We start from the raw sequence: 13,263 nt of genomic DNA, 5'->3' as shown, positions 1-13,263 counted from the left end.
ATGTCAATGCACCAAGTCCTAGTCATCATATATATTTTATTTATTTGTTTATTCCACACATGGCAGTTATTTTAAAACATGTACACTTATACTGTTTTTTTTTTTTATAGCGCATGGTGGAAAGGAGCAGGGAGAAGAACATCTTATTTGACCTGCCTCTTCTTACAAAAAAATAACAAAACAAAAAAATGAAATAACCATTAAAAAGTCAAATAAAAGCAATATTCTTTCAGTTGCTTACAAATACTGAAACAGAAAACCCGAACACAATCAAACTAATTACACTTTCTTTATACATTTTCGTAAACATAAAAATGTTCTCTCAGTAGAAAGTACTGAAGCCTTCAGAGTAAATCTCCAGAACGCCGACACCTCCTCATCTCCACCGCTCCCATGTTTTCTTTTGTGTTGCCATAAGTTAGTCTCTCTGCGTTTGTGCGCTGGGCTAATGCTAATGCTAATAATGCTAATGCAAGGATAATAAAATGGCGGCTTCACAAAACTTTTTGGGAGTTTTACGGGGCGTGGCTTGCAATCCGCCCAGCCAATCAGAAATGGGAACCTTTTTCTCCCACGAAAGTCCCACCTCTCTAGCAGGGACTGAAAAGGGGGTGAAAAGGTTCATGAACTCATTTTAGTTCCAGATTTTTTTGGTGTGAACGCGACATTTCAGAACTATATCGGAATTAAAGTGGGAAAAGTACTGCGGTGTGAAAGCGCCTAATGGTGCTCTAGGAGGAGATTCAGGTGATAAGGTGGGGGGGGGGGTTTATATAAATGGATCAGGACAAAAAGTGAGAGAATTTTTTTTCCTGAAACTTTCAGAATCCCTTTACACAGAGGGGACACATGTTGATGTATAAGAGACATGAAGAAGAGGGGACACATGTTGATGTAGAAGAGACATGAAGAAGTGGATTTTGCACAATAGGTGACCTTTAAAATGTAATTTCCTCCTATGATGCTCTGTAATAGTCATGGAAACAAGCATTCATCTTCATTTCTTTTGCCTATCCTGGAGATTTAGTTAAGATTTGCGATGCATTTTGATGGGAAACCTGGCATTTTGATGGGAAACCTGGCATTTTGATGGGAAACCTGACAATAGAGAACACATCCTAGCTTTTATGGCCTGAGGGCCCAGATGAGCATTTCCAGCTGACAGCCCTCCTTGTCAGCCAGCTCCTGCTGAGGTTGGCCAGATCATAAGAGCAGCCTGTTTCCCTACCTGAGGCACTCTGGGTCCATCCTATACAACCAGATTAATTTGTGGTGTTGCTATAGTAACTAGGAGCAGGTATACTGTCAGTGCACATCATATATAACGAGTCAAAATGTTAGAGTGCAATAGTAACATGAGTCAATTAACCATCCTACTTCCTGTGTACATTTCGCTCATCAACCCCCGAGTTCTCTGTTCTGATCTGTGGCTTTTTATTACCTTGTCATGAAAAGAACATATTTTTAAAATAATACTCTGCCTTATTAAACGGTCAACACTGTAAATTGGGTGACATTTTTGCTTATAGTGAGCCTCGAGAGAATATGTTGCTTCAGGTCAACAGGAGGTTGCAGTCACCCCTGCTGACAGCACTGCACTGCTCTCACCTTCAATTAAAGACAACACCTGACTGCCCAATTACTGGAGCTGCAGGTGTGAAAGGCCTTCTGTCTCTGGCATAATGTCACATGGTGCCTCACAAAGAGTTTCTTTATCACTCGGCATGAAATATAGTGAAACACAACTCTTGGTGTAGGTTTATTGACATTTGGAACACAGGATCCTAGTTTAAATTGATATTTATCACATCGGAAAAGCTGCCTTGAAACGGCAAAATTAGATAGAGCTTACTCAATTTGGCAATCAAATCAAATCAAATCAGGTTTTATTTATAAAGCACATTTAAAAGCGATTTTTGGTCGAGCCAAAGTGCTGTACATGTAATAAAAACACATTACTACAATCACAATAAACGACAATAAATTACAACAGATATATATAAAAAACGAAATAAAAATAAAAACACAGGGAAAAGTCAGGAGTCGTGCTCCGCTCTGACTAGAAGGCCAGAGAGAAGAAGTGTGTTTTTAGTGTAGATTTAAAAACCCCTAGGGTCTGGGCCGACCTCACATGGAGGGGCAGAGTGTTCCAGAGCCTAGGGCCAGCTGCTGAGAAGGCTCGGTGCCCTCGGGTTTTGAGCCTGGTCTTGGGCACTACCAGCAGCAGCTGGTCAGCAGACCTTAAAGCTCTGGCTGGGGTGTAGCGCTGGAGGAGTTCAGCTATATAGGCCGGAGCCAGCCCATTTAGGGCTTTGAAAACAAATAAAAGGACTTTAAAATCAATTCTGAACCGAACTGGAAGCCAGTGTAGTGAGGCCAGAATAGGGGTGATGTGGTCACGCTTTTTGTGGCCAGTCAGCAAACGTGCAGCTGCGTTCTGGACTAGCTGCAGGCGTTTAATTGAGGCCTGGTCCATACCCACATACAGAGCGTTGCAATAGTCCAGTCTCAAGGTTACAAAGGCTTTAATAACCTTTTCTAAGTCTTTAAAAGATAAATACGACTTGGTTTTGGCCAATAGTCTTATTTTAAAAAAGCAGGATTTGACTACGGTGCTGACCTGCTTATCGAATTTAAAAGTGCTAGTGAAGGTCACTCCAAGGTTCATGACAGAGGGGAGGATGTTTTTTTTGAGAGAGCCCAGAATATCAACCGGAGAGGCTGGAGGTTGCGGTCCAAAAAGGATGACCTCAGTCTTGCTCTCGTTGAGGTTGAGAAAGTTTTTGCTCAGCCAGGATTTTATCTCTGCTAAGCAGTCCATCAGCTGCTGTAGTGAGTGTTTGACATTTGCTTTGAGAGGCAGATATATCTGTACATCGTCGGCGTAGCAGTGGAAGGGAATATTATGTTTTGTGAGAATTGAACCTAGGGGCAGGATGTACAGTAGAAAAAGGATGGGGCCCAGAATCGAGCCTTGGGGAACCCCACAGGTAAGAGGGGCTTTGGCAGAGGAGAAGGCATCTAGCTGCACTGAGAAGCTACGGTCTGTCAGGTAGGACCTGAACCATGCAAGGGCAGAGCCTGTGATGCCAGCGGACTGTTCAAGCCGTGACAGCAGGATGCTATGGTCCACAGTGTCAAAGGCAGCTGTCAGGTCTAACAGCACCAAGACAGCTGGGCTACCTGAGTCGGCGGCTAGGAGCAGATCATTAAAAACTCTTAAAAGGGCTGTTTCAGTGCTGTGCATGGGTTTGAAGCCAGACTGAAACCTTTCATGGATTCCATGGATGGTTAAAAAAGACTGCAGCTGGGCGTAGACTACTCGCTCCAGGGCTTTTGATTAAAAAGGCAGCTGGGAGATGGGCCTAAAATTTGCGAGAATGGAGGGGTCGAGATCTTTCTTTTTAAGGAGTGGCTTAACCACGGCATGTTTGAAGGCAGCTGGGACACATCCTGAGGTAAGAGAGGTGTTTAAAAGTAATAAAATACTTGCTCCAACTGAATCAAAAACATCTCTGAGAAGGCGAGAGGGAATGCTGTCTGAAGTGCAGTTTGTCGGCCGCAGGTGCTTGACTACATCCGAGAGAGAAGAGAGGGAGCAGGGGGGCAATAATGTTTTAACCTTACTTTGAGCTGTGTTGAAAGAGAGTTAAAGTAGGATATGAACACAAATATAAAAATGTATATTCCAAAAGTATTCTATGGTGTTTTGTGGTGGATGAAAAAAGAATGTTTGTTGCCCACAGCTGACGGCAATAAGACTATAACTAAACTAACATAAAACATTTAACACAGTTGCCGACGCACAATAATAGACTTATTTTTTCTGATTGATATAACCGCACATCCTTCTTAGCAACGGTCTGTTCTCCTTAGCAACAGTCTGTAAACGAGAATTATCTACCTCTGGAATGTCCAAATTGACCAATCAGAATCGAGTATTCAACTATAGCTGCTGTAATAAACAGTCTTTAACATATAGGAGAGTGGCAACTACTTTTATTGCAATTATATTTTTCTCATTTTCCAAAGAATCTAAAGCAGGGGGGTCAAACTCAAATACACAGTGGGCCAAAATAAAAAAATGGGTACTAGTCGAGGGCCGGACTGGTTCAATGTTTATTGCAAAACGTATTGAAATGAACTTATTGCACATATTAAACCTGGAACTAACAAAGCTTAAATTATTGCCTATAAAAACAACATGAAACATGAAATAATCATTTCATTTCTTAGAGTCATTTCTTATGATTACATTTCTCCACAGGCCAACAACAGCTTCAACAAAACTATTTCCCTCAAAGAACAAACCAAACATGCCCTGTTGTCGTGAGAGAAAAAGTGCAGAAGGAAACATGTAAACTCAGTGTGCTGCTCTGTGATGCTAGCTCAGATACTTGGCATCTCATCTTGGGTGCAAGTTCATCAATGTTTGGGGTCAGGCTCTGAGCTGAGGAGACCCTCAGGATTGAGTGAAGTGGTGCGTGCAATATACCGGCGGGCCAGATCTAATAGGAATTAGAAATGGCCTGATTTGGCCCCCGGGCCTTGAGCTTGACACATGTGCTCTAAAGCAAACAGTGTGTTTTGCTCCTCATGTGTCACTACAACTGTTAATATACATATAATGGAAGATATTACAGTGGTGACAGCTGCTCTTTTTCTTTGAATATGTCTTTGTGTTGGCAGCACCTCTGAGCTTCAGCTGTACTCGGGGTAAACACTATAATTAGAGAACAGATTCTGCCATGCATAATTGACGCACAGTGGGAACCTAAAGCGATAATCGTAAAACAAATACATTTGGGAGAGGGAAACGTTTTCTCTCAATGTGCTTCAGAGAGATAATTGGCATTACATAAACATGTCTAGAAGGATTAGTTATCATAGCACCTGTTGAAAGAATTATAGTCTGTATGCACTTTAGTATAATAGTTTGACATTTTGGAAACTGCACTCATTTGCTTTTTTGCATAGAGTTTAAAAAAAACAAAAAAACACTAATTTCTTTATGCGTCAACAATTCAGAAAGAGCAGGGAGTCCATTAGCATCAGTGGTTCATTTGAAAGGGTCCTATTATGCTTTTTGGGGGTTTTCCCTTTCCTGTAGTGTTTTATACTGTATAGGTTTGTGTGCATGTAAATGGTCTGCAACGGCTAACATCACTGTGTTCTCCCCCCCCCCCCTGAAATGCCTCCATTGCACTCCTTTGTTTACTTCCACAATATAGTGACATCACCATGTAACACTCACACTTCAACCGGCTAGCTAACAAATGTGATAGACTAAGGGGCGGGACATCTCTAAGCGGTTGACCAATCACAACAGAGCCGGCCAGCTAACCAATCAGAGCAGACTGGGCTCTGGTTTCAGACAGAGGGTGAAAAGAGGTGCTGCAGCACAGAGAGAAATAAAGAGCTTTTTGAACATTAAAGTATGGAGACATGTAGAGACACTACATACTGATATACACCTGAACATCAGCAGGAGAGGACTCTTTAAAGTAGAGACACTACATACTGATATACACCTGAACATCAGCAGGAGAGGACTCTTTAAAGTAGAGACACTACATACTGATATACACCTGAACATCAGCAGGAGAGGACTCTTTAAAGTAGAGACACTACATACTGATATACACCTGAACATCAGCAGGAGAGGACTCTTTAAAGTAGAGACACTACATACTGATATACACCTGAACATCAGCAGGAGAGGACTCTTTAAAGTAGAGACACTACATACTGATATACACCTGAACATCAGCAGGAGAGGACTCTTTAAAGTAGAGACACTACATACTGATATACACCTGAACATCAGCAGGAGAGGACTCTTTAAAGTAGAGACACTACATACTGATATACACCTGAACATCAGCAGGAGAGGACTCTTTAAAGTAGAGACACTACATACTGATATACACCTGAACATCAGCAGGAGAGGACTCTTTAAAGTAGAGACACTAGATACTGATATACACCTGAACATCAGCAGGAGAGGACTCTTTAAAGTAGAGACACTACAGTAGATACTGATATACACCTGAACATCAGCAGGAGAGGACTCTTTAAAGTAGAGACACTACACACTGATATACACCTGAACATCAGCAGGAGAGGACTCTTTAAAGTAGAGACACTACATACTGATATACACCTGAACATCAGCAGGAGAGGACTCTTTAAAGTAGAGACACTACATACTGATATACACCTGAACATCAGCAGGAGAGGACTCTTTAAAGTAGAGACACTACATACTGATATACACCTGAACATCAGCAGGAGAGGACTCTTTAAAGTAGAGACACTACATACTGATATACACCTGAACATCAGCAGGAGAGGACTCTTTAAAGTAGAGACACTACAGTAGATACTGATATACACCTGAACATCAGCAGGAGAGGACTCTTTAAAGTAGAGACACTACACACTGATATACACCTGAACATCAGCAGGAGAGGACTCTTAAAGTAGAGACACTACATACTGATATACACCTGAACATCAGCAGGAGAGGACTCTTTAAAGTAGAGACACTACATACTGATATACACCTGAACATCAGCAGGAGAGGACTCTTTAAAGTAGAGACACTACATACTGATATACACCTGAACATCAGCAGGAGAGGACTCTTTAAAGTAGAGACACTACATACTGATATACACCTGAACATCAGCAGGAGAGGACTCTTTAAAGTAGAGACACTACATACTGATATACACCTGAACATCAGCAGGAGAGGACTCTTTAAAGTAGAGACACTACACACTGATATACACCTGAACATCAGCAGGAGAGGACTCTTTAAAGTAGAGACACTACATACTGATATACACCCTGAACATCAGCAGGAGAGGACTCTTTAAAGTAGAGACACTACATACTGATATACACCTGAACATCAGCAGGAGAGGACTCTTTAAAGTAGAGACACTACATACTGATATACACCTGAACATCAGCAGGAGAGGACTCTTTAAAGTAGAGACACTACATACTGATATACACCTGAACATCAGCAGGAGAGGACTCTTTAAAGTAGAGACACTACATACTGATATACACCTGAACATCAGCAGGAGAGGACTCTTTAAAGTAGAGACACTACATACTGATATACACCTGAACATCAGCAGGAGAGGACTCTTTAAAGTAGAGACACTACATACTGATATACACCTGAACATCAGCAGGAGAGGACTCTTTAAAGTAGAGACACTACACACTGATATACACCTGAACATCAGCAGGAGAGGACTCTTTAAAGTAGAGACACTACATACTGATACACACCTGAACATCAGCAGGAGAGGACTCTTTAAAGTAGAGACACTACATACTGATATACACCTGAAAATCAGCAGGAGAGGACTCTTTAAAGTAGAGACACTACATACTGATATACACCTGAAAATCAGCAGGAGAGGACTCTTTAAAGTAGAGACACTACGTACTGATATACACCTGAACATCAGCAGGAGAGGACTCTTTAAAGTAGAGACTACATACTGATATACACCTGAACATCAGCAGGAGAGGACTCTTTAAAGTAGAGAAACTACATACTGATATACACCTGAACATCAGCAGGAGAGGACTCTTTAAAGTAGAGACACTACATACTGATATACACCTGAACATCAGCAGGAGAGGACTCTTTAAAGTAGAGACACTACATACTGATATACACCTGAACATCAGCAGGAGAGGACTCTTTAAAGTAGAGACACTACATACTGATATACACCTGAACATCAGCAGGAGAGGACTCTTTAAAGTAGAGACACTACACACTGATATACACCTGAACATCAGCAGGAGAGGACTCTTTAAAGTAGAGACACTACATACTGATACACACCTGAACATCAGCAGGAGAGGACTCTTTAAAGTAGAGACCACTACATACTGATATACACCTGAAAATCAGCAGGAGAGGACTCTTTAAAGTAGAGACACTACATACTGATATACACCTGAAAATCAGCAGGAGAGGACTCTTTAAAGTAGAGACACTACGTACTGATATACACCTGAACATCAGCAGGAGAGGACTCTTTAAAGTAGAGACTACATACTGATATACACCTGAACATCAGCAGGAGAGGACTCTTTAAAGTAGAGACACTACATACTGATATACACCTGAACATCAGCAGGAGAGGACTCTTTAAAGTAGAGACACTACACACTGATATACACCTGAACATCAGCAGGAGAGGACTCTTTAAAGTAGAGACACTACATACTGATACACACCTGAACATCAGCAGGAGAGGACTCTTTAAAGTAGAGACACTACATACTGATATACACCTGAAAATCAGCAGGAGAGGACTCTTTAAAGTAGAGACACTACATACTGATATACACCTGAAAATCAGCAGGAGAGGACTCTTTAAAGTAGAGACACTACGTACTGATATACACCTGAACATCAGCAGGAGAGGACTCTTTAAAGTAGAGACTACATACTGATATACACCTGAACATCAGCAGGAGAGGACTCTTTAAAGTAGAGACACTACATACTGATATACACCTGAACATCAGCAGGAGAGGACTCTTTAAAGTAGAGACACTACACACTGATATACACCTGAACATCAGCAGGAGAGGACTCTTTAAAGTAGAGACACTACATACTGATATGTTCCTGAAAATGATCATTTAGTTTCTGCTCAAATGTTTCAATAAAACTCCCAATCAGGGAATGTTATGAATCCCTGAATGTGAGCTTTGTTCATCTTATCTCATTGTCTTCAGATTGCGCAGAGGATCTAGTGGAGTTGGATATTTCAAGCTAAGCTCTGATCATATGCTGCTTGAGGAGAAATCTATCCACCGCTGAAGCCTCGTCCCTCGACATCTCAAACCTTCCTCTCCTCCTTTATCCTTTCCGCCTCTCTTTTTTCTTCTATCCTCTTCCTCTCTGAAGATCTGTGAGTGCTTAGCAACATCCCTCTCCACTCGTTCACTGAAGTGTCCCCTTCTTGTGTGCACACACACTTCTGTTGTAATCTTGTGTTGTATGTTTTAAATTCCCTCTGTGCCCAGGCAGTTATACAAATGCCTTTACACCTGCATGGATTTAAACATGTTTTCCAATGAATACTATATCCTAATTATTAGTTTTAATTTTCTGCCTTCTTGTCCATATGTCATTGCTTTTTCCTGGCTCCAAAACACTTTCCTGCTCCTGTGTTTTTTCTTCTACCTCTTTTCCCTTCAACATCCTGGATAAGGTAGCCATGGAAACACAGTTTAAGTGTGCTGATGACAAAAATGATTTAGTAAAGGCACACACACACACACACACACACACACACACACACACACACACACACACACACACACACACACACACACACACACACACACACACACACACCACACACACACACACACACACACATAAACATTTGTGCCCTAATCCACTTGTATCTCTCTCTAGGGATAGCCTTAATCTGTTGCTATGGATACTATCACGGTTGGATAAATCCTTCTGGAAGACATTTGAAGCACCTGAAAGACTTTAAAAATGAAAGAGCGAACATTTGAAAGAGGGCCCTATTATGCTAATGTTCAGGTTCATATCTCGACTTTGTGCCTCTACTGTGACATGTTTCCATGCTTTCATGTTCAGTCTACTCTGATTGGTTAGCTGGTCAGCTCTGTTGTGATTGGTCAACCGCTTAGAGATGTCCCGCCCCTTAGCCTGTCACGTACAATGTGTTGGAGCGCTAGCCAAAAGAAGCGTGCATGTTACTAGAAGTCCTAGAAGTAGACAAAGTAGTCCAATGGCAAGAAGAGGGATAATTGTCCCCCTATCAGGGTCTTATTCAAACAGTTGAGATAAATCGTTGCACTAACAAAAGTTTTATTTGTATTTTTTATACCATGCTGTTGATTTTCTAAGGTTACCGTTAAAAGCCGAGGGCATGGCAATCTTATCACAAGCAGTTCTGCCTGACAGCTGCGTGCCAAAAGGTCAATACACATTTCAAGCCAGAGGTAAATGCCATTTCAGTTTTATTTTGGGGGGTAGGTGTGATTTTGTACCCAATGGTTAACATTATTTTTTTTAATGGGACAGAAAACGCACAGAAAAGAGGATTAATGGGGTCTTTATAGTTGTTTTTTGTACCAGGTGTTCAGTCATTTTAAGTGAGGATTTGATTAAAATCCCTTATATAAGATATTTAGCTAAAGCACTGTGGTCAAATGTGTTGCTATGTTGTGCTTTCAACAGATAAGCCAACAAAAATCCTAATTGTGAGTTTGGGAGGGTTTGTTTTTGTACATGCGAGCCACAGTATTGCATAAAGGAAATGTTCGACCTGCGCTCAAAAGTCTAGGATCTCCACAATTAATCCTAAAAGGGTGTGTGTTTAATGGGAATCATTTCTAAATGTACCAGATGTCATGGCAATGCATTCAAACATTGGAGATATACTTGAATTTGAGAATTGGCCGACCAACATTCCCATCGAGCCACGCTGCAAACATGGCTAAAAAAAAGACAAGATGCTGTAAAAATACTGTAAAACATACGAGGCATGTGCTAATTAACAGCAGTTATTTATTTATTGGTATGAGTAGTTACAGTGTCAACTTTTTTCTTACTTGTGACACAAGCTGTTATTTTGTTGTCAGGCTCCAACACAAACACGTGTGGTGAATTCTTTCTACATTTCTACACACATTCCTGCTACCAGCTGCTTCTCATCCATTGCACACACACACACACACACACACACACACACACACACACACACACACACACACACACACACCACACACACACACACACCACACACACACACACCACACACACACACACACACACACACACACACACACACACACGCACACACACACACACACACTGTGGGTGAGGTGGTGCGGTCGCCTTACAATCTGACGGTTGTCGGTTCGATCCCTTGCAGTCAACATGTTGAGCTCCCAATGGCATGCATGGCCAATGGTGTGTGTGTGAGTGTGTGTGAGGAGTGTGTGTGAGGGTTAGCTTCCTTGAGTAATGGAATATTATTATAATATTAATATCTTTGATGTAGCCTAGGATAATAGCAGCGTGAAAATGTGTGATATCGCCATTAGATAGAATAATTTGATTGCAACATCGTCATAAATGAATTGATTATTAGGCGATATAGTCCTCTCACAGATTTACACATGAACACACATGAACACACACACACACACACACACACACACACACACACACACACACACACACACACACACACACACACACACACACACACACACACACACACACACACACACACACACGTGTTTTGAAGTTGCAGACTCTTGCTTTCACCAAGGATACTGCTCATTACAAATCTAATGACGTGTTCCAAGTAATTATCTTTACATGCACAAGCCAGATGACTTCCTTTTCATTTTTTAGGAACTGTACCGACAGATGTGTGACGGCGTATAAGGTCTATTAAAGGTGAAAAATGAAGATATAAAGAGAGGAGGGGATTACATTTTTTGAGAAAAAAATCTTTATTTCGGATATAGGGCAATAAATGTACCTGAAAAAGACATATTGAAAATATACTCCTCACACAAATGAAAAAGACTTGTTTCCTAAACCATAAGCTTCTGGACTTTGCATTCAGTGCATTTGGTCTATTCAGAAGGAAACCACACACTCATTTGGATCAAATTATGAGTCTTTGCAACAACAACTAATGAATAGAAAAAGGATATCGCCATGTTTTAAACTGTTGCACATCATGTGTTTTAATGCCTAATTGACACTTTGCAGCGCTTTGAGCTACAGTTGAGCTCTTAGAAGTGTGTGTGGAACAAAAACATCTTGTCTCCCACTGCTGGGTCTCCTCTGCCAAGACTCTGAGTCTCTCATTGTTTCCCTCCCCGGGTGCCACTCTGCTTTGTAAACGAACAGAAAGAAAACATATCTGTGTCGTTGGGGCAAGTGCTGCTTTCCTCACCATCTGTCTTTATTATTATAATTGTTTTTATTCAGATCTTTTTTTGTATATCTCTCCGTCTTACTTTGTGTGTCAGGAGGACTGCTGATAAAGGCCGACTGCAACCCCCAACATAACCCCGCGCTGCCTCTCCTCTGTAGGTCACATCTGGCAGTGAAACAGCTTATATCTGAGCTTATGGTCTGTTACGCAATGTCTTACATTTGGTCATCAATTGAAGTCAGTGGAACGTATCCCTTATCTATAAAATAACTGCTTTTCTCTACTTGCATGATTGTCCTCCCATATCTGCCTGGGAGAAAAGCACAAGGTATAATGTCTGAAATGAAATATATTCTCCACAATTTCTTTTTATCTCTTCTTCACTTGAGCACCTTCCAGTATTTATCAACAAAGCGGGGTATCTGTAAGAAGCAGGATGCGGGGTTGTTATGGTGATGTATTTCCCCAGGCACCTTATCATTTGGGCAAAGTGAAGCACATCTTTCCCTTTTTCTTCATTCACGCTGATGGTTATTGTCTGTTTATAGATAGAGCTGGCAGCCTGTGCATGTGTGTCATTAAGAAATGTTCATTGGCTCTACACAGTTCGCCAGCTGGCCATATCCTATCTGTCTGCCCCTGCTCTCCACTGTGTCTCCAACAACATCAACCAACTGTTCTGGAGTTTATAATCCACATAAATGTCAATCCATCAGCATTTACCAGCAGGGAAGTCCCTGTGGTGTTGTTAGCACTATGACCAGCACTGGAAGTTGGCGCTTTCTGGATTTTATTACCCAGACTGTGCTGGGAAGATCCAATTCAGTAGGGAATCTGTGCAAATATTAACCCATTACTCATCGGTAATATGGGAGGGAAAGTGAGAGTTATAAAATGAATCTGCGCATTGTAGTCGAAGTTGAGTTGAAATAAAGAGAAATGAGGAAGGCATGGAAGGTGCTAATATACATTTGAATAACTTAAGACAAGTTTAATGTTGTTAAATCAATAGAGAGGGGTGATTTCGCAAAAATGTCATCCTAAATACAAACAACATGTGGTGAATGAAGACCAGTTTTTGCAGAAGGCCATTTATCATTCCAGTGCTGCCACTCCATGGTTCAATGCAGGACTGCACATCAGTGAATTCAGAATAAAAGTGTACTTTGTATTCTGTATAAACTGTTAAGCCCCCTGAGACACATGTAAACAATGTGGTATTGGGCTTTATAAAATAAACTTCAATTGATTGATTGTTGTTTAATTATAAAGGTCT

Source organism: Trematomus bernacchii, unplaced genomic scaffold (genome assembly GCF_902827165.1).
Source record: "Trematomus bernacchii unplaced genomic scaffold, fTreBer1.1, whole genome shotgun sequence".
NCBI lineage: Eukaryota > Metazoa > Chordata > Actinopteri > Perciformes > Nototheniidae > Trematomus > Trematomus bernacchii.
The sequence above is the reverse complement of the archived record's forward strand: the minus strand, read 5'-3'. Positions refer to the sequence as shown.